General features: G+C 42.1%; 1 protein-coding gene and 1 long non-coding RNA gene across 3 annotated transcripts in view; both read right to left on the bottom strand.

Moving 5' to 3' along the window:
* HS6ST1 (heparan sulfate 6-O-sulfotransferase 1) overlaps positions 1-22,838 on the bottom strand; it is a 187,074-nt gene that overhangs the window by 46,268 nt on the left and 117,968 nt on the right. The window lies entirely within an intron of this gene.
* LOC310678930 overlaps positions 14,789-22,838 on the bottom strand; it is a 58,170-nt gene continuing 50,120 nt past the window's right edge. The window contains exons 2-4 of one of the 2 annotated variants that reach the window (XR_014512053.1): positions 20,823-20,990; positions 18,440-18,535; positions 14,789-15,325 (exon numbers count right to left, since the gene is read on the bottom strand). This is a non-coding gene — a long non-coding RNA (uncharacterized lncRNA). The remainder of the gene's footprint in view (positions 15,326-18,439; positions 18,536-20,822; positions 20,991-22,838) is intronic. The other variant, XR_014512052.1, reaches the window with a different exon arrangement.

Below are 22,838 nucleotides of genomic sequence, written 5' to 3' on the forward strand. Positions count from 1 at the left end.
GGGGGGGAAATACACTTAACTGAAGGAGAACGATCTCAAAGAAGATTATACATGTTTGGATCCTAATTATGAAACGTGTTCGCATTGTGCAGGAACCCTCCTGTTCCTCATCTGCCTAGAGTAGGGCAGCTGGAACAGGATCTAGTGGTAGGCCTCTGCCAGATTCACAGTACAGCAAGCCCACAACTTATGCACTTGTGCACATTCAGCTTTACGTGGATGGCAAAAATATTTTTAGGCCATGGTTCCCCCTTTTGACTTTAGCAATGCCACCTGCCATTGAAATCAATGCGTTTTGATTATATGTGATTTTTGACTTTAGGCATGATCCCTGGAACATAACTCCCACATAAGTTGCGGGTTTACTTTACTTCAGTAATGGTTCCTGGCACTCAGCAGTTCAACAGCAGCAAACTACAAAACAACAATAACAGCAGACCCCCGCTAGCGTTGGCCTTCTGTTACTCCCTTAACTCTCAGTTTCAGGTTCCTCATCTGTAAAATATGAGAAGTGGGTGCCTTTGCCACAGAGGTTTTTGGCCTTCTTTCATTCCTTCACCTCCCCTCCACAGTTTTCTGTATTCTCACAACAGTCAGTCAAAATTATTCCTACTGTGTTCAGTACTCAATGAGCTGTTTTGGAATCTCTCCATCTTTTGCCCCCCCCCCCTTTGGACTCTTGGAAACCTTGGGGCTCCCCAAAACCTGTTGACATCTCTCTCTTGTATGTGGTTGTAATGGTTCTAGGGGTTGCTCGTGCGTAAGCAGGTGTCCATCTCCCCGGCTGGGTGCAAACACCTGGGTGGGTTGCCAAAGTGAACCTTTTCTGTCCGGACAGCCACTCACCCGTGGCTGACTCAATCGCTAGCAGAATCCATCAGTGGGCGTTTCTTAAACATCTTACAACAAAGAAGCTCTTTGACGCCTAGTCTCCTCCTACTCTCTCTGCGCGAAAGCCTTCTGCGCAAGGAGGGCGTGGGCAACGGAGGACCCCTATTCTCCCCGCTGGTCCCCGGCAAGGAGTCATGAGACCGCCTCGCCGCTTCCCCCATCTGCCCCCCTTCTCCACTGGTGCTACGCTGATTCTCTTCCCCAGAAGATGGGCTGCTTCTCCCGATCCCTGGACGCTCTCTGGAATCCCTCTGGCTTTTGCTCTCTCCCTCCGGCACTGGCAGTTCCCTGACAGTGGTTGATGCTATTTTGCTTGCAAAAGGCTTGGCACTCAGAGAATGAGTTTGCTATTAGTACATTGGATGCAGCTGGATGACATAGATACTTCATTTATGAGTGCACTGCATGTCTCCTCTATTAAAGCCAAATCACACAGCAAATACTTGTGAAGGAACTTCAAAGGTAGCCTGGAATCTCTTCTGTGGAAGATACGGGAACTCTAGGATTTTAAACACCCACCCACACCCATTTAAATAATGTTTATTTAAATAAATAAAACTGAAGTAAATTCTAGTTTCCCCTTCAAAAAGCTTGGGTGCAACAGGCAGTGCTGGGGAATTCTGAGGCACAAATAACCATTGAATTATACACAAACAGACACACTATACTTTGAAATGAAGCTATAGACACTAGCATTATACTGTACAGAAATGGTAATATGGAGTGGAGAAGGAAGAAATAAATTACAAGAATGGCAATATTCATCATGTGAATTTTCAAAATGGGTGGAAATGTAAAGGGATTTAAGTCATCAATTTGCATAGATTAGGCAAAACTGAAAACCATTGCATTAAGATATCCTGTTTATTTCTTAAAACCCTTCCTGGCTTGAAGCCAGAGGGTCACTGTAGGATATCAGAATGATTGCTGCTTGATGGCTTCCCTTCAAAGTGAGGTGAGGTGAAACATGGCATATTTGAGTAATTTAGGATTTTCTGCATTCTACAAAAAATATCTTCCAATATGCCGTGTTTGCAATGTTGTATATAGTTTTGCCTACCTAACCTCAGAAAAGTTAGCATCAAGGTGCTGGAAAAGGTACAGAAAAGAGCAACTAAAATGATAAATGAATTGCAACTTTATTTTATGGGTTTTTTGGGGGGGTGTGTGTGTCTTTTTTGTCTAGAAAAAGAGATGACTGAAAACATGACTGAAATGTTTACATCAATGTAAACCAATGTAAACAATGTAAAAAAAGGGGTGGCGCAGGTGGCGCTGTGGGTTAAACCACAGAGCCTAGGGCTTGCCGATCAGAAGGTCGGCGGTTCGAATCCCTGTGACGGGGTGAGCTCCCATTGCTTGGTCCCTGCTCCTGCCAATCTAGAAGTTCGAAAGCACGTCAAAGTGCAAGTAGATAAATAGGTACTGCTCCGGTGGGAATGTAAATGGCATTTCCGTGCGCTGCTCTGGTTCACCAGAAGCGGCTTAGCCACATGACCCGGAAGCTGTATGGGCCAATAAAGTGAGATGCGCCGCAACCCCAGAGTCAGTCACGACTGGACCTAATGGTCAGGGGTCCCTTTACCTTTACCTTTACACCAGGGGGATCCTCTGCCCCACAAGCCTAATTGTGCACATAAAAGGTAAAAGGTGAGGGCTGCGTTCGCCAACACCTCCCCTTAAGACCAGCCTTTAAATCCCCCCCTGCATTAGGAACCAGCAAACAGCCTATTAATTCACTACTGCAAGATGTGATATGGTGTGATAGAAGAGCCCCCATCCCTTGATCCATTTAGAAGTCCTTTATAAGACCAGGCAGGCTGACAGAATCATGTGCCCAGAATATCACTGCTAGGAAATGTGTGTTTCAAAGTAATTACTAAGGTGTCCTTTAGTCTCACTTGCTTAAGGTGCTTGTCAAATGCAAATGATCATCCTTGACCAAAACATTTACCCTTCCCTTATCTTAATAGCCCATCCATTCCTTTGAAGCTGTAAACTCTGCAAGTCTAGACTCTTTAATCTTATAAAGAACCATGATTGGGGAAACTTTTCAGCATACTAAGTGAAGGTTGCTTTCAAAGGAAGTAGTCCTGAGTCATCTGAGTGTAAGGGCCTTTGTGTAATGGCTAGGGATAAAATTAGCTTCTTAAATTGTTTCAAAATCAAGACCAACATCTCTGGAAGCTGTTTGGGCCAGCAGTCCAAAGGATAACTTGCTTTTCCACTGGAAGAAAGACTAGGTCCCAGTAATTCTGTTGCAGCAAAGACAGAATCTTGTTGACTAACAAAGACCCAGATGGATCCTGGATGGATTAAAAAATGCAATTTTATACTGTCACTTAATCTTATGTTGTTGTTTTAGTTACTTATGCAGTTATTCTAAGCTTCTGTTTAAATATATGTTTGCTTCACTGAACATGGAATAGATATTTAAATCTCAACAATAATAGTCAATAAGCAGGAATGGCACAAGGATCTAGAAAGCTGTTGCTTCTGTGCTTCTCTGACCAAAACATTTACTCTTCCCTTATCTTAAAGGTAAAGGGACCCCTGACTGTTAGGTCCAGTCGTGGCCGACTCTGGGGTTGCGGCGCTCATCTCCTTTATTGGCCGAGCTGGCGTACAACTTCTGGGTCATGTGGCCAGCATGACTAAGCCGCTTCTGGTGAACCAGAGCAGCGCACGGAAACGCCGTTTACCTTCCCGCCAGAGCGGTACCTATTTATCTACTTGCACTTGATGTGCTTTTGAACTGCTAGGTGGGCAGGAGCAGGGACCGAACAACGGGAGAACGGGAGCTCTGATCGCCAAGTCCTAGGCTCTGTGGTTTAACCCACGGCGCCTTAACAGCCTACCTATTCACCCTTGGACAATCCTCCAGGGGCTTCATGCCAGTTGTGGTTATGTCCAAAAGTGGGTTTGTCCACTTTTGCTCTTGCACACAAACAAGACGCACCACCCTTGATCCTCAGCTGTGGATTTTATCTCGGCTTATTTATTACATTTATATCCCACCTTTCCTCCAAGGAGCTTAAGGTGGCATACATAGTTCTTCTCCTCCCTGTGAGGGAGGTAAAGCTGGGAGTGAGTGACTGGCCCAAGGTCACCCAGTGAGCTTCATGGCTGACTGGGGATTTGAGCTCTATTCTCCCAGTTCTTGTTCCAACCCTTACCACCACACTGGCTTTGTGCTTATCAGCTGATTGGGGGGGGTATTGCCCCTCTGTGCTTATCAAATACTGGGCACTGATGGATAGTTGCTCCTAATGTACTCCTGTGAGGTTTGTAAGAAATGCTGCATTGTATTGTCACCTTCCAGCAAATGAACTCCAGCCACTCATTACCTCATTCAAGATATAACCTGGAAAAGTTCAAGCAGGGCATAGCATTCTCTGCCCCCTTCCCTGGTTTTTCACTTTTCTTTTCAAACTGACATGCAACATCCTTGTCTACTGAGCATGCTCAGTCCCCACTGCACTCTTGTATTCTTGGAGTGGCAGGGGGATGGATTTGTTTGCTTTGTATTTCAAAAAAGGCTATTCATACTGTAAACCTCAGGCTCATCCTCTGAGCCAGGTGATAGCTCCCTCTTGTTTTTCAGTGTTCCTTATTTGGCTCCTTTCCTATTGGCTCAACTTTTGCCACCTGAGTTTGCTTTTGAGGGGGGGAAATGATAACCATTTGTGCGGCTACTGCACGGTCTTGGTGTTATCCCCTCAGTTTGATGTACCAATGCAACTACAGATCCCTCATTATCCTACTGCTGGGGGAACCAACATGGTGTTATTCAGATATTATTAGACATCATTTCCCATGAGCCAAGCAGTCTGATGGCAGTTGTAGCCCAAAAACATCTGGAGAGCATGGCATTGGCTATCCCTGTCCCATCTTTTTGCTCTTCCAGTTTTTGCTGCAGCTATGGTTAAGCCTTCCACAGCCATTTTAGAAATTATTCTTGACAAATTTGTCCACACAATAGGGATGAGATTTATTGTATATTATGTAATGTTCTCTCTCCTAACATTTTAGTTGGCAAGTACCTAACATTCTTTTTTTTTAACAAGTAGACTTTCCTTTGGGGATATTCAAGTTGAGGTTAGACTGGGCCGATTTTCTGTTCTGGCGCCATTATCCATCTGGGGATATCTGTCTCAGAAATGATCAGTACAAACGTGTGTGTGTGTGTGTGGGTGCACATGCTATAAAGCAAATAGTATGAGAAGAAGGATGGACTGCAAACAGATCACCAACTTGAAAAGGAAAGAACTTAAGGCTTTCAGAAATGATGCAATGCTCCTACAGAAAAGGATTTCTCAGGCCAGGACAATCAAGAAACGATCAAACCCAATTGCTTTCAATAAAGTGTAGCTTTGTGAATCTGAAGTTATTTCTGTGACTGACAACATAACGGGGGTAAGTGGTGTATGATGAGCTACTGCTTGATTCTGTGATAACATAGCAAACTAATATAAAAAAAAGTAATAAGGGCCTTTTGCCATTCATCACGGGAATAGTGGAAAGGAGAAAATGTGCACAGATAAAAAAAGAGATGGTTTCAAATGCACTGCAGTAGCCTGTTTGTGTGTCCATACTTTGCTAGTGGTCTGATCCTATAAGCTGCTGGTGCTCAGGCAAGCGTTTAGGATAGGACGTTGAGGCTACTTGGATGTATGCTTCAAGATTCAACTGCAGGCTGCTTCCAGTGACCAGAGTAAGGGGGACAGGGACACCCAATGGAGGAGTGATGGAAGTTGGAGGGCAGATGCAGTGAATGACTGGGGTGGTGCAACTGGCTTCTCTTGTGGCAATAAAGTCAGGGGGGTCCTGGTTAAGATAACTAAGTTTGCTGAAGCGCAAGCAGATGGAGGCTTACTCACCAGCCCAGGACAGCTGATTTCCAAGTCTGTGGCAAATGGCTGGCTGTTAAAAGCAGTAATCTGGTGGGTAGTGGCAGCGGCACAATAAGCCATAACAATCTCTAATAACTGAGCAGAAAATTAATAAATAAATGGTCCCTAACTAGCTTTAATTTGAACACACAGCCTGTTGATTGTGTTGCGGGATGAGTGAAAGAAAAGGGTGCTGGTGGTGTTTGGAAACAATAGCAGAAATCTACTTTCTCCTTTGCATAAAAGAAGAACAAAGTGATATGCCACCAGCTGCTCCTTTGCCAGACTGTAAAATGTAGAGGCTCACTGATGAAATAAAAATCTAGAAGTAAAATACTATCCTTTGCTTTGTTTCTTCAAACACCGTCACAAAATTTAGTCACATATACAGCTCTAACACATTTTATGTGAACATCTAGAATTCTCTCCATTCTTTTAAAGAAGGAAGAATACTTAAATTGCATTCTGCTTGCACCATTTAACACTCGGAAGATACCCGGAAGTCACTTTTTCATTCATGCAGAAGGGTGAAATGTTGGCTTCTGGCCAGTTTCAAATACGTGCACCATGTAGTATCTTAAATGTATGAGCAGATATCAGCAGTGCTGAATAAAATGAATTGTGTTCCTATAATGCTATTTATGCCAAGCACCATTCAAGAGAGTTGGTAACCATGACTGTTTTAAGGTGAATGAATACACAGCCCAAGTTCATTGTCTGTAATACAGGAACCCTAATAATCTGGGCGTATTGCTGCATTTTCAAAGACAACTACGCATGTAATTCAGGCCCTGGAACTAGACCCATTAATATTATATCCAGTGTACTCAGCAGGTGAACATAATTAGTGAGTACAGATCTTTCTTAAAGTCTTTTGGAGGGGCCAGATGATGTATGCACTCTGCTGCTGTCCAATTGCGGCTGTCTGCCACAATTAAACTAAAAGCACATGCAGGACTGCAAGCCATTCCCAAGCCAACAAACAGATTCAACACATTTAAGCATCCATCTCCCCTTCTCTCTCTTGCATTTCTGTAATAAAAAATTAAATGTTGAATATAATTCCTGAATGAAGATAATTTGTGGGGTGTGTCTCTGTGTGTGTACATGTCTATATTGATTAATTCTTTCTACCTGACCCTTTAAAAAAAAATTCGGCTGGCTTCCTCTAATATTAGCTTTATTCCCAGTCCATTACGTGGGACGTTTTGGTTTCTCTCTCAATTACAATAATTTCACCTTCCTTTTTTCTAAATTTCCCCCGATTGCTCTGAGGCATGGATCCAGGGTAACAGCAGAGAATTATATGATCACTTTGTCTTTTAAAGCTCTCAGTTCCCATAACTATAGGCCAAAGGTTCTGTGTGCCAGGAGACTTTTGTGTTCCATGGTCACACTTTTCTACCTACACGAGGTGCTGAAGCAAGGGGTGGATATTAATCTTCTCTGAAATATCCTCATTTATTCTCTCCCAGGCAACAGGCCAATGATTCTAATTTGTGCTATTACCCATGCGCAGTGAGTTCACACTAGACAGACGATGAATTTGTCAGAAGCATGTGCAATGGGATGTTTTGGACTTTAATCTGAAGACAATGCTTTGGAAACTGGAGGGGACCACACTGCTTTGGAGGGAAATTCTAGGGAAACACTAAAGCTGCACTAGACCTTGGAAAGTATTTTCATACCTATGAATCTCAATATGCCTGTTAGATTGGAAGATCCTTCCAACAATGCCTAGCTTGCAGAAACTGAATGGGCAACGTCTGGAAGCCAAAAAATGATTTTGGCTCTTACCTAGGAGAGACTAATTATTAAACTAATTATTAAACTAATTATTAAACTAATTATTAAACTAATTATTAAACTACATGGACTTAAAATCCTGTGTTAATAACCTAATAACAATAATAATAATAATAATAATAATAATAATAATAATAATAATAAATTAAATTTATATATTGCCCTTCATCCAAGAATCACAGGGTGGTTTATGATATAATGCGGTTAGATTTATGACCAAACTATAAACAGATCACAGGAAAAGAAATTAAGGAATGAGTACCAGTCTGATACAGGTTCAGACAGCTTTCCAAAAGAAAACGCCTATAGTCCTGAAATGTGTGATTTCAAATGGGGATAATATTAATAAATTTCTTTTTAGAAAACCCTTTTTGGCAAGAATATTTTGCAAGTTAATTGACCGTTCACAGCTCTTCCTGAACCTAAGGTGAAAATGTTGCAAATGCAAAGCATAATAATCATTCATCGTATTAACTAAAGAATGGCAATACAGCCACAGATATAATGGTCACATATTACATATTAATGTATTGTAATTAATTCCCTGTAGGACTAATGCAGGCTTGGCCTGGAACCAAAGCAGCTGCCTCGAGGGATTCTCTGCATGGCATCCCATTTAAATAACCTAGAAGCAGATACTTATCCACTTTTAGGCCTTTCATAATGTTTGCATAGAAAAAAGAGAACGAGGCAACGGCGGAGGTGAGGGGTGCACAGCAGAAAAGAATAAAAACAAAAACAAAATGTAGTCTGGAAGTCAGGAAAAGTGAGTTTCCCGTAGCACAGCTCCAGGGGTGCTTTCTGAGTTTCTCAAAGGGGACTGAAAGAACTGGTGCTTACCAGAGGAAACCAAGCTAAAGAGATTATCAGAGTTTGCAATTGTATGTAGGGTTTGTTATTTTATATGCTGCTTCCCATGTCCATCTCTATGCCAGAGATGGCAGGGGCGGGGGAACGGCCTTTGTTCGCTGCAGCCAAGGGAACAGGAGACGGAGATTGAGTTTGTATTAATACGGTAATGCAAATAATGCTAACGCTCTTTCCAAGATACACCCACTGTTTCATCTAGTTTATCTAACTATTCTATCTATCTATCTATCTATCTATCTATCTATCTATCTATCTATCTATCTATCTACTATTCCCTAGGAACATTTATGTCTTTCAGCATGGTCCTCAAAGTGTGATTTAACAAGTACTTCAAACTATCTTAGTTAGAAAGACTTTTGAGATTAGGAAAAAACAACCACCTCGTGGCTCCTTTAAGCAAAACCAGTGACTAGTAAGACCTATTGCATTCAGAATTTCATCTTAGATAAAGCTGCTAACCCACTGTGTAGGCATCCGGGCCCGTTAGGTACTTAGAACAGTGCTGACCTAGGTGTGAGGGTTGGCTGGAGATCTGAGCTGTAAAAACATCTGGGTTATCAGAAGGCTTCCAGCATAAGTCATAGTTAAATTTGGAGCTTGTCCGCAAGTGATGGGGCCCCTCCTGGGGCTACACCAAATTAATTTTCTATCCATCACATATGCAGTTAGCATGCAGGATTTTGAAAATGCATATAATATTAGCAGCTGATACCTGTCAGGATCACTGCAGAATACAAGGGGAACGTGGACCTTTTCCTCCACCGCTGTGGACCTGAAACTGCTGTGAATTAATTTAACATCCTTCTAGCTTGGCCTCAAGACACTCTGCTGATGGGGACGATGGAATCAGAAAATGGGAGGGGCTTCTTTTGGACCTAAACTTCTCACAAAACCACACAGTACTTGCTGCCTGCATGTGTCTAAAAATACATGCACCCCATACTGTCACACACTTTATCCCACAATAAAATAAAAACAATTACAGACATATATCTATAAATAATTTTCATCCCTTCTGGCTGGTGTTTTATTAACAAACCATTACTGGCACCTTCACATTCTCTCTATTTCAAATTTCTGGGCATCCCACGTTATTTATTAGGAAATTTCCACTGTATTAAATTTCCCATCTGCCAAGCTTTATAAATCTCACCATGATCTGCTCTTGCTTTCTCTCCAGTTCATGCACCTGTATGTTTAGAAACCTGTCCCATTACTAGTCATTTTTTGACTTGTGGCCTCTTCCAAAGCAGAGGTAAGAGTTTAAGTGGCTAATGGTTGCAACTGAGATATCTTAGCCAATTGAGTAATTTCTTCATGCTGGAGATGTCAGGGCTTTCATGGTGGTAAAGTTAGGGGGAAAGCTTCATCCACTTAAATTTATTCATGTCATACTGCTGTTGAGGCACAAGGATAATGCCAATAAAAGGGGGTGGGGTGGGAATCTAATGTTCTACTCCGCTGTTTTTGGTGATTGAGGCCAAGGGTAGCAAAAGAATATAGCTGGAAAAAATAAGTCCCTGAACTTTGTTCCTATTTGCATTTGTTTGCTCAGTTTGAGGGGTGGGGAATGAAATGGGGATCAACACAAGCATCAACCTAGTTGCAATATGGCGTATGGGGACTGGTTTGCCCAACTGGTATGGTGGAACCTGCCAAACACACTTTATATACATACCCTTAGAGTAGGGTTTGCCAATGCGGTGCCCTCCAGATGTTGGTGAGAATACAACTCCCATCATCCTTGACCATTGGCCATGTTGGCTGGGGCTGATGGGAGTTGTAGGCCAACAACACCATATTGGCTCACCCCTGTCATAGAGGAAATCAAAGGACCACAGCAGAAATTCAGCAGACCTTCCACAAAATGAAAGGAATGTTCTTTAATCTAGACGGAATACAGACTATCCAGGGAGGTTTTTTAATAGACACTATAAAGAAGACAATAAATCCTGCTTTAGTTGGCTGACACTGCAAAATCAGCCTGAGGGGAATGATGCAGAACAGAAATACATTCACCTTTGCCACTGGAGTATACTGAAACAAGACATGTCCACCCTGCCCCTTCATGCTCCCACCCTGAAGGCCAGACGTGCTACAGAACCTCCCTGCTGCTGCCCTTATGAAGAAGGACCAATTTCCATCAGTGAACTGACAGAGAGTCTCAGTCTTAATAATAATCCTGTCCTACACTTCAACTTGATTCACAGTCCCCGATGGAAGATTAATCCACTAAGCCTCTGAGCTCTTAGAAATGACACAGGCAAGACACTATTCTCAGTCATGCTCCTCCTCACGTGATAATCACAAACACACACACACACACACACACACACACTATATCATGCTAAAACACCAGATTTGGGCTTGCTATATATTACAAGCAGATTGCAAAGCTCTGATCAAGCTAGTATGGGCTATGGATGAGGGTTGCGCTGTGGTCTAAATCACTGAGCCTCTTGGGCTTGCCGATCAGAAGGTCAGTGGTTTGAATCTGAGCCCCTGTTGCTCTGTCCCAGCTTCTGCCAACCTAGCAGTTTGAAAGCACACCAGTGCAAGTAGATAAATGGGTACTGCTGTGGTGGGAAGTTTAATGGTGCTTCCATGTGCTCCGGCACTCATCACCGTGTCCCGTTGTGCCAGAAGTGGTTTAGTCATGCTGGCCACATGACCCAGAAAGCTGTCTGTGGACAAATGCCAGCTCCCTTGGCCTGAAAAGCGAGATGAATGCCACACCCCATAGTCACCTTTGACTAGACATAACCGTTCAGGGGTCCTTTAGCTTAGTATGGGCTATGCCAGCCCTCCTCTTTGTGCCGTCTTTTTTTTGGGGGGGGGGAGGGGGAGCACAGCAGGAGAGAGAGAAATGGTTCCTAGATCTCGGTGTGCTCTGAGGGTGAAACCAGAAGAACCACTTCAGAAAAGCAGAAATGCAACTGGGAGCGGAGATGTGAACACCCAGTCTTTTTTTGGCAGCTCATCAACATGCAGGATTTTAAATGAATGCTTGTTCTCTCAAGTTTTTGGAACCCAGAATCTCAAACCCCGTGGAGGGAAATCTTTGTGGGGAAGGAGGAGTATGTTTCAGAAAAAGGGTGGGGGGGGCAGGGAAGGATTAAGTACATCTGTGTTTCTCTAATCCCAACTGCTTCATCTCAAAGCAACTTCTCTGGTTTAAAAAGGGGTGTTGGGCTATTGGGTACCCATAGGAATTTTGCTAAGGCAAGGGTGGGGTGGGGTGTAAAAAACTGAAAGGGGGAGCAGTCCAGTTCTTCTCACACAAAAATGAGAAGAGCAGCTCATATCTAAGTTTCTACGAAGACTGAAAATTTAAATTATTTTTTTTAAAAAAATGAAAACTGGGGATCTGGAGATTATAGTTCTTTGGGGCTGGGGACACAACAGCTCCCCCATCACCTCTGCTGTGGACACCCATGGGACCACTATGTGTGCCTGTAGGTAGCTTGGCCTGTAGCGCTGTAAATTTCTATACCTGGAACAGGCTCCTAATTTTTCACTCTCTTCTCAGGCCCCAGCACTGCAAATATGATAAATAGACCTTCTTATTTCTGGAGGATATATGAAGCACAAATATTACATGATAACTGGATGGTTATCCTGTGACCAGCCATTCTGAAAACTAAGTAAGATGTGTGACAAGAATTGACTTGCTCTACATGTTGGGCAAAGTTATACCGTGTGGGGTGTTTATTCCTAGAGTTTATAAGTGAAACTATCAACCCATTATAGTGTTATTAGACAGGAAGCGTTCGCAGAATTATGTACTGCTATCTACATAAGGGGGACATGGGTAGCACTGTGGTCTAAACCACTGAGCCTAGGGCTTGCTGATTGGAAGGTTGGCAGTTCAAATCCCTGCAACAGGGTGAGCTCCTTTTGCTCAGTCCCTGCTCCTGCCAACCCAGCAGCTCGAAAGCACATCAAAGTGCAAGTAGATAAATAGGTACCGCTCTGGCGGGAAGGTAAACGGCGTTTCTGTGCGCTGCTCTGGTTTTGTTTGAAGCGGCTTAGTCATGCTGGCCACATGATCCGGAAGCTGTCTGTGGACAAACGTTGGCTCCCTCGGCCAGTAAAGTGAGATGAGCGCCGCAACCCCAGAGTCGTTCACGACTGGACTTAACTGTCAGGGGTCCTTTTTTTTTTTTTTTTATCTACATAATATGTGTGATTTTCTTTGCCCCTTCATTCATTGCAAGTCTGTTCTTTTTGTTTACAGTAGGTATAAAAAGAAGGGTTAAATTCAGGGACTGAATCATAGAAACAAAGGAAGGGTCAGCAACCTGGCTGAAGGGAAATAATGATTAATTGAACTCCAGAGGTCAATATAATCAAAGCAACAAGGGAAGTGAAAAAGTCCATTTCTTAACAGAAGAGTGCCAGCAAGATAATCTTTAGCAATCTCTCTCAGCTGGGAAGGAATGGCAGAGACTAACCTAGAGGGCACCAGAAATAGGCAAGACAAACAGTTTTGATTGCCCTATTGATAGCGTGGCTGCTAACAGTAAAACCATCATCCTAAGAATGTAAGTACAGCATGCTGGATTAGGCTAATGGCTCATCTAGTCCAGTATCCTGTTTTCACAGTGGCTACCCAGATGCCTATGGGATGCCCAAAAGCAGGACCTGAGCATCTTTCAAAGTAAAATTCCAACCTGACTGGCAGTGGCGTAGCGTGGGTTGTCAGCACCCGGGGCAAGGCAAGTAATTTGCGCCCCCTAACCCGTGGATTTGCGCCCCCTAACCTGTGGATTTGCGCCCCCTAACCCTAACCTCCAGATGTTGCGCCCGGTGCGGCCGGCCCCCCCTGCACCCCCAACGCTACACCACTGCCGACTGGGACTGCATATTTTTCGGAGCTGTTGGACCAGTTACTTCCAAATGGGAACAAGGCTGCTGGGGAGAGGGAGTGAATACAAGCAAGGAAGACAAGTGGCAGAGATATATGAGTGTGAGAACTGAACAGAGCAAATACTGTAACTAGCTAAAAGGAGGTGACATGGAAATGCAGCTGTCTAAAATAGCAACGTGGCTTTTTCAATCCTTGGGGAAAGTTAGGTGGTGGAATAAGGAGCTAGAATATTACGCTATGCTGCTGAATCAGATGATAAGCCCTCCTCCCTGACCTTGAGTGGATGAATCACTGGAAGGCAGTGATGCACCCACTGCGTCACCAACACTGGCACACAGTTGCATGTCCTTTAGCTCAGTCTAGAGGATCTCTTAACGTGCTACAGAGTCCTTGGGGCAAGTGGGGCTGTATGGCTAAGCACATAAGTAAACAGACATTGTTGCAGCTTATTTTGAATTCCTTGAGAGCTAAATCAGGCTGGAAACACATTTACAGAATTGGCAAGCTAAGGCAAGATATTTCTTACTGAAAAATGGATACAATAAGCCATAAGCAATAAGCATGACATTCCTCTCCATTTGCTTCTTCCCTCTCACATCAATCTAGAAGGTAGATTGAGATACCTGAGACACTGGAGCATTCGGACAACTCATTCAAAAATAAAAAAGCCAGCAATTACTTTTTATAGATATCTATTAACAATACACACGTTCAATATGCAGACTATAAGAGATGATTGGAATAAAGAATTGGAACTTTCATTATTACCCGGAAAGTGGGAAAATGTATTAGCTTCAATACCTAAGGTGTCATTAGATTTAAAACTAAGACTAATACAACAGAAAATAATATTTGGAGTATATTGGATTCCTTTATGATTGTATAAAAAGGGTTAGCTAAGATAGCTCAGTTTCAGAGATGTGGCAAGGACAATGCTTCTCTGAAACACATGTTTGTACAGTGTTCTTTACTTAAGTTTTGGGAGAAAGTGTTGGACTGTGTAACTATGACTGTGCAGAAAAAGTTAAAATGTTTCAGCAGAGAATATTTTATTGAACTACAGTATATACCTGCAACATGGAAATTATCAATGGGACAACGGAAATGGAGTTTCCATGTCCTAATGGTGGCCAAGAGATTGATATTGAGGAATTGGAAAAATAAAAATATGATACCCTTCAATCAATGGATTGACGACATGATGTCACTGGTAATTTATGAATGGACTGTTTATAGGCACAGACACTGTGTGGATAAATATGATAACATTTGGAAGGAGTTTATACAAAATGTAGTAGGCTATCAACATTTACATAATCACTAGGACAATAACATTATACCAATTTATACAAGAATGTATTGGAATATTGTATATTGCTTCTTCTTTTTTTGCATATTTTCAATTTTATATGTAACTGTGTTGTTGTTCTTCTCCCTCTCATGTTTCCTTTTTTCCCCCCTGTATCACTTTATTTCTTTTAACTGAAATCACCTTAATAAAATATAATAATAATAAAAATCTAGAAGGAAGGGAACTACAATAATACTTTGGAATGGAATATTATGTAACACCCCTGAAGAGAATGACCCAGGCAAACAAAGACTGCATGCTTGAAATTTGCTCTAATTAATTAATTTATCTGTAAACCACTCAGAAGAACCTCAATTATTTCAACACGTTCCTAATACTGCCTAAAGGCAGCTTACGCAAGCTCACATCCCCCCATTAGCTGTCTGAACAATCATCCATCTCACAAAGAACCAACTAATCTCTGACACATCCTCCCCCTCAATCTGAGCTCCTTTCCCAGAAAAAAAATTCAATTGCTGTTTATAGTCTTCCACTCCTCTCTCACCACAGCTATCCCTATACATTAAAAATTATGTATCACAAAGACTGAAGTATCACAGTGAAACAGAAGTTTAAAACAAACACTTCTCTTGTGTTCTGATTTGGTAGCTTCTCTTGGAAGGCTATTATTTTCTTCTAAATTTCCTAAAATAAAATAAAAAACCCCCACACAAACATTTGTAAAAGAATTAAGCCTGTGCAATCAAATGTTCCAGGGGTTACTTATTTCAATGTAATATTTGCAAATACATTTTATAACATGTGTTTCATGCTGTTTCTTTTTCTGAAAACCAGCAAAACAAAAAACATCTGGAAATGGTAGAGAGCTACCTGACTGATCACTGCTTTGGTGGTTCATTTAAAAATTATTCTAGCCACATAGGAGCCACCAACAGAAAAAGTAGGTCCACCGGAGAGAGCGGATGACATTTCAAGCACTGTTACTGTATGTTGAACCTGAATGTAAATTTATCTCCAAGCCTGTGAATGCCAATATTTGAACCAAAGCTATGTTTTTAAAGGCCTCTCACATTTTATTGTGTTGCATTGGCCAGGTTTGTGTGTTCCTAAAAAGCGCCCTGAAACTGGTAATTCTATTTATTCATTTATATCATGTCTCTCTTTCCCAGACCTCAAGATGGCACACATTCCTTGCCTCCCAATTTTACCCCCACAATAGCCATGAGAGGTAGATTGGACTGAGAGGCAGTGACTGGCTTAAGGTCACCCAGGGTGCTTCCTGGCTGAGTGGAGATATCTCCAGTGCAAGTGCCCAAAACTTTTTTGAAACAACATGACATTGGATCCTGTTCCCAAGGACCAGCGTAGCTGAGTGGGTTGCTACTGAAAGGAGGCAAACCAGAAGTCCTACTTTGTGCATGGAACCTGTCAGCACCCAGCCCTTTGACTTGGGGCCAATGTGGGTCACACCTTGCTAAGTGCCTTAAAATAGAGTCAGCGTTGGGTGGGGTGAGATTTGCAGGTATGATATAAATTCCCTCAGCTGACAAGGTAAATGGAAGGATGGTCATGGAGGGAAAAAGAATAGTGGAAGCTGAGCAAAAAAGAAAAGAAGCGTATTCCTGAATGAGGGATGGGGAACCAGTTGCTCTCCATGTCTTATTGGGCTCCATCATTAATCCCAGGCTGTATGGCCAATGGCCAGGGATGGAGTCCAGGAATACCTGAAGAGTTAACAGGTTCTTCATCCTTGCTCTAAATGAAGGAAATTTCCTTATCAGTGTTTATGTGGCTCAGCCAGTATAAAAACTGGGGGCTGAACCTGGCTATTTTCCACCTGTCACCTGAGTATGGATGGAACCCAGCGGGGGGGGGGGGGAGGAGGGGAGAGAGACATCTGCAAAGAAAAGCAAAAGCTGGCAGTTCCTTATCTGGAGAATAACAAGAGACTAGTGCAGCATGTCTTAATTAACAAGAACCGATGGTCTCAGAGCAAAACAGATGGTACTTCCTCCATCTCCCGTAAAAGAGGCAAAAGGAGAAATAATTGTAGTAATCAGATCTTGCAGTTCATATGGGAATTGCTATTAAAGTCTCTCACATGAAGGGGAAGGGCCATACCACACCTGTGCCCACTCAACTGCTTCGGTGGGCGGAATTTGCACTACGACAGGTGCCACGTAACACCCAGTCCACATTTGTAAGAATTCAACCGTTTAGTGTGGCAGCATCTGCACTCTGGAACACCCTGCCTATTGTATGGAAGCTTTTGTGTGATGTGAGAAATCAAATCAGTTGTTCTCTATACACAGGACCTTTCAATGCATTTGTCATTTTAATGGCTACTTCACAGGACAACATTAATTTAGGGAATATTTGCTTTCCATGGTAATTTAAAAATGTGACCATATTTTTCAATACACGTTGTGATTAGAGACTGTGTCTGAAGTGAATCTGTTTGATGCACAAATGACAACAGCATTGCCTCTTCACATATCTGATACAATCATGAGCGATTACACACACACACACACACACACACACACACACACACACTAATTTGTGCTTGCATGTATGGGGGGCTGACAGCATCCTAAGGATTTTATTCTAAGGGTGTGAGATGATGAGTAATAGGAGCTATTTGCAATGGATGTTTCAAGACTTTGTTGTTTGCAGTTTTCAGCTGTGGTTTTCAGGAATCAGGCTAATGGGAGATTTAGAGGGGGACACCTTTGGGCTCTTTAATCCTGACCTCCAGACTTTTCTTTCTGATGCTGAGAGGACAAATAAGCATTCATTCCTCCAATCCCACTCCTTTCTGACAAACGGGTTTAGCAATAAGTTCTGGCCAGACTTACATTTTGTGAAAATGTGATGGAAGTCAAAACTTTGGTGATTTGTAGCATGTATCAGTTAAGTTAACATGTCTACCTGAACCCCTCCTGCTCTTCGGGTTCACCAAAATCCACGGAAATTTGGAACGGTAGTTCGTTTTGAACAAGGATTCTCCCCATGCTGACAAAAATGGGTCATGACATAGTCTTATCAGGCCTTCAAATGTGAAAATACAGGATTTGTAATTCAATCATGTGTTACTGGCTTTCTGCTAGCTACTTCTAATACCTTAAGTCTACTGTCCCCCACCTGCCTAGAAGTATATGCTATTTATTCTCTTCCTTTATGCTTTCCACAATCTACACTGTATGCTGAACAGATTCTTCTTTATCTAAGAAGTATCTGATGCATATACTGAGTCACTCTTCCGCTTTATGAGATTCTGATCAAGAGATATAGCCTGTCTGGATAAAGCAGATGCCATTTTGCCTAAACCAAGCTGTTAGAAGGATGGCGTGCGGAGTAATGCTGGAGGTGAAGTTTGAATGGGGCATTTGGAATATGAATTCCCCTCATTCAAAAGGCTGGAGAGGCCCACACCTTTCCAAGTATGGGCACTACCTTTGAATGTGATGTACTGGAGATTGCCCACCACTATTACTTCTGCCAGCTAGTCTTCCCTCCCATGTCTGCTCCAACTTTCTGTCCCCCAAACCCACCCCTCCATTGTTGTTGCAGATAGATGCACTGCTAGTAGCAAGGTCTGTCTGTCGGTCTGTTTCTCTCCCCCTCCTTTTCTGGAAACTAGAATGGTGCAACAGCAGCATGGACCTGGTACTATTGCACTGACATATTAACTGCAGGACTAAGTAGGGAATAACTGAAAACCTCTGTGTGTCTTTTACCAAAATTGTTACAGAACAACAGCTCTGAACTGGAAGGGAAAACTTTCGATTGACTCACAGCTAGACATTCTGAACTTCAGCTAATCGTGAGTTGGACATGCAGTTCTTTAATGGACACCAGGCTTCAAGCAGGGAGGAGGCCCATATATCTGCCCTAAACAGAGATGACTTACTATGGTGACATGCATCTTTCTGGAGGCGCCTGCCTGCAGTAGAATGTATAGATGTAAAATTCAAACTAAAGAATGGCTCTCTGCCTAAGTATGAATACAATCAATTGGGAATTATACCTTGCATACATTTTGCTTGCCCATCTCTGCTTCCATAAAGGTTGAACCCTAGAAGGCTTAGCTTGAGAGCCTCTGTTCCAAAGGAAGAAGTCTTGGTTTGGTAAGCTCTTCCCAATAATAATAATAATAATACTAGTTTCTATAAAAAGCATTACAGCAACTCAGCCCTATTAACAAACTATTCCTTCTGCCTCCTCTATTCCTTAAAATATTCACAGCAATTAACTATATGGATTATATTATCATTTAGGAGTACATCTCAAGTCTGATAATTGTGATAGGGTTGCCATATTTTAAAAAGTAAAATTCCTGACACTTGCAAAGTTGTCTTTTAGGAAACTACAAATATTGGAGGTTGGGGGAGTAACCTAACCCCAAAATAGTGAGTTTAAGCTTTTTGAGCTGTTTCCGCTGCTTTTTCCACCACGTTGCCATACATCCGGGTTTTCTCTGACCTTTTGCCCCCTGACATATGGCAAGCCTAAATTGTGAGAAGGAATACAAGCATGTTAGCATTTAAAGGGGCTAAAAAGGCAGCGCAATAATGAGCTTAGCTCATAAGAGACAGCATCTCTCCCCGCCCCCTGCTCCCCAACTCATTTATTCTAAATTCCCTTGAGTAGATTCATCGACAGAGCAAGACATCCCAGAAGAGAAGTATTAGATAAAGGAAATAAAACCACTTTTTTAGAAATTGTTTTGAATTCAAATGGTACCGTGAGAAGCTGTAAACACAAGGCTTAAATGTTGAAGTGCTCCAGTAATATACAGAATAGGAGCAAATAAATTGGGCTGCCAACAGGGTTTTCTGGTCCTGATATACCATGGCCTCCATCCCTTAGGACACGTGCATGCACACTGGAGATTACAAGTTATTAGAAATCTAGCAACAACTACTCTCTGCCCCAAAGGAATATAGTCCTTTCATCCTCTGTTTATGTTGCTGTGAACATGCAAGAGCCCTCTGTCTCCCACCAGGCTTTTCTTTCCCTTGATGCATTTACAACAAAGGAGAAAGAAGACCAGCTTTTTAACTGTCTCCTTTGGCATCTGGCAAGGACGGAAAAATGGTGTGTGTGTGTGTGAGAGAGAGAGAGATAGAGAGAGAGAGAACTCCTTGTCTCTTTCCACGTCACAACTTCCTCAGTACATAGATACTACTACTACACCACTGTTGGAGTTATGTGAGCGCACCTCAGGCTCATGTGCTCCTTTCAACTCTGTTTAGTGCAAACCATAGTTTGCAATTGCATTCAAACTGGCAAACTATGGCTTTGTGTGGTTGGAATTTAGCCTACTGTCCAAAGGTTAGAGGCATATCCCTTACCTTGCTAGTGGTATCATAGCCTCTGGGAGGTTCTCCATGAGAGAATGTGGCTTTGGGGCTGGAAAAGGTTCCCCAATGCATGTGTTAGCGATAGAGATATCTGGGTTGCTGTTTCCTGTTTGGGCATGATGCTTTAGTGGTTTAATATTCCTCTGGTCTGCAGATGTAAGAGTGGAACTGAAAAACCAGGGAAAGTATGGGTGCATGAAGCAGATCACCGAAGTGGCCCAAGCCAGAGACTGCAAATAAGAGGTAGTTCTTCTTTCTGTCTGCTTCACAAACAAACAAACACACACACACACACACGAGCATGTCAAATGCAAACATGCCACTGCAGACTGTTAACTCCAGAGAAGGCTATTTTTAATGTTTTTTTTTAAAAGTGGGTTCTAACAGAGAAGTTTCAATCCGCTAAATAGGCATGAGTTGTAATTCCTGCACCTAATTAATGAACAGTTTAAAATGGGAACTTTGAAATCTCATAGGTTAAGGATACATAACTGATTCACATCAAACCTGCTAAAGTCACACTCTTTTAATATACTTGGTTTCTCTGCAAATATTATTTAAACCAACCAAGGGAGAAATTTCAGATATATTTTGTGTGGGCGTACAGCAGCCGCTTAACCTTAACTGAAAAGTTTTTAAACTGCTTTAACTCCGTCATTCCTGAGACTTTTCTGAAATTTAATCAAATTATACCCCTCATGTGGTAGATTCTCTATGCCACATGTCCTACTGATAGGACAGTCAGTCTCACTTATGAGGAATAGAATTTTCAGGCTTTATAAAAATAGAATGCTTGGAGGGAGAAAGTCACTCACCTTAATTATTGTGTCACTCCTGCAGCTCTGAAATATAGAACATGCAAGAAAACTCCTGATTTCTTATCTATTCTCAGTTGGCCCTGCTCGGAGGGATTTGTGTGGCTCATGCTCAGGACTTTGAGTTAAACCCCGCAAATGCCATCCTGGCAGCCGAGGAGAGGGGCTCTGGGCAAAGAGAGTTCAAGATTCAGTAGGTAATTTTGTGATAGCACTGGACACTTTGCACGATAATGGATTTTCTACATGAATCCTGGAAGAAGGTACGATGAAAGTGCCTGACTCCAGTGTTGCTTATCTGGGTTCCCTTCCTGGACATCAGGAAGCTACCCAAGTTGCCTAGCCCAGCCTACAGCATGTTGAACCTGGCCCAGCCTACAGCATGTAAAGAGAACATATCTGAAAAGAATGTACATTCCTTTTCCCATAATTTCAGGATGAACCATTTTCAAGGTAAAAAAAAAACACCATACAAATATTTACAGAGATAAATTTCTTCCTGCATCTTTATGCAGGGTGTCAATATATGCTTGTACTGTTATACATAGGAAGAGAATTTTGACCTCTGAGTGTATATATGAAATAAACTTAATTTTTGGCTACTATATTGCATGCACTTCAAATACTTGTGTGCATTTTTAAGAATATGTAACTATGGTCATGATACAAAGGCACACATTGAAACAAACTGAATTTATTTCCATTTAATGATCCTGGACTCAGCATTTCTGATGCATGCAAATCTCTGGACATGGATAAGTTATCACATTTTCTTATTTGCATCTATACATTATGGGGTGATTTTAACATATGCAGATAACTTTCCATAGGTCACAAAAAAGCTTTTTAAAAATCCATCTAAGCTTGTGGCATGTAGAAATGCACTACCAGTCATAATTCATCTGTGGGTCAGTAATGCTGCATCACTAGAAAATCCCACAAACAGTTAAAAGAAACATGTATGTTTAAAATAACACTGAAGCTGTAAGATACCAGAAAATGGAGATAAATATAAACATACTGCAAAGAAAGATAACATGAAAATAAAGGATTAAGCTCAGGAGTACTTTGAGGCTTTCTAAAGCTACTGGCAGAAATTCTGATCTGATATACTTAAATACCCCCCCTCCCTGAAGTCTTAATGTAGCAGCCAAAGTGAAAACAGGCAGTTTCAATTATAAGTAGCACAAAAAAGCAACACAGCACACCCACTTCCACCTTATCTAATATGAAGAAACTAATTGTGCACATTTAATCTGTAGAGGTCTTATTTCCCATATAGCACTTCACAAGGAACTCCCCAGATAGGAAGCTGCTGTAGAATGGAAGAATACAGCCTATTGCATATGCAAATATATGTGTGAATTTGCAGGGGAAGGGTGGGAAGATTTGCAGCTGAGCAGGTTAATGATAAAACCCGCTTGCATTATTTTTCACCAAAGCCATGCAGCTGAACATGCCAGGAAGCTTGAAGGACAGACAGGGGGAAGGGGAGATTAAAAAGAACAAAGAGATTTTGGCTTCTTAAAATGTTTCTGGCCCGCCTGATAGCAGCACCCGTTGCAAAGCCAGGTGCTGCAGTGCGAGGCTTGAATTTATGTCTCCTTAAAAAAAAAGAAAAAGAAAAATCCAAGCTGCCACTCTCAACCATTTGGGAAAAGAGATACGGGGAGACAGTAAACCACAGGAGGGAGAGGAGAGGTCATTCCTCTGCCTGGGCTTTGGGATCTGAATTAGAGAGTTCTCCACATTGTTGGAGGGGCAGAAAAGAATGAGGACTGCATGAAGCAAACAGGCAAATAATAATAAAAAAGAGGAGGCTAAAAATCTGCAGAAACAGCAGGCACCCCTTCATTTTCCTTCCTTTTTTTCTCCTCCCCATTTCTTAAGACGCGACTAAGCACTTTGAAAAGGCTTTTTGTCAAGAACCTCTGTGCAGATGGCTTCTGATCCCATTCGGAGGCACTGTGGTTCTTAATACAGCTGTCACTTACACTCCTTGCTGCTCTAACAAAA

The sequence above is a fragment of the Podarcis tiliguerta genome (assembly GCF_965153285.1).
Source record: "Podarcis tiliguerta genome assembly, chromosome: 5".
Lineage (NCBI taxonomy): Eukaryota > Metazoa > Chordata > Lepidosauria > Squamata > Lacertidae > Podarcis > Podarcis tiliguerta.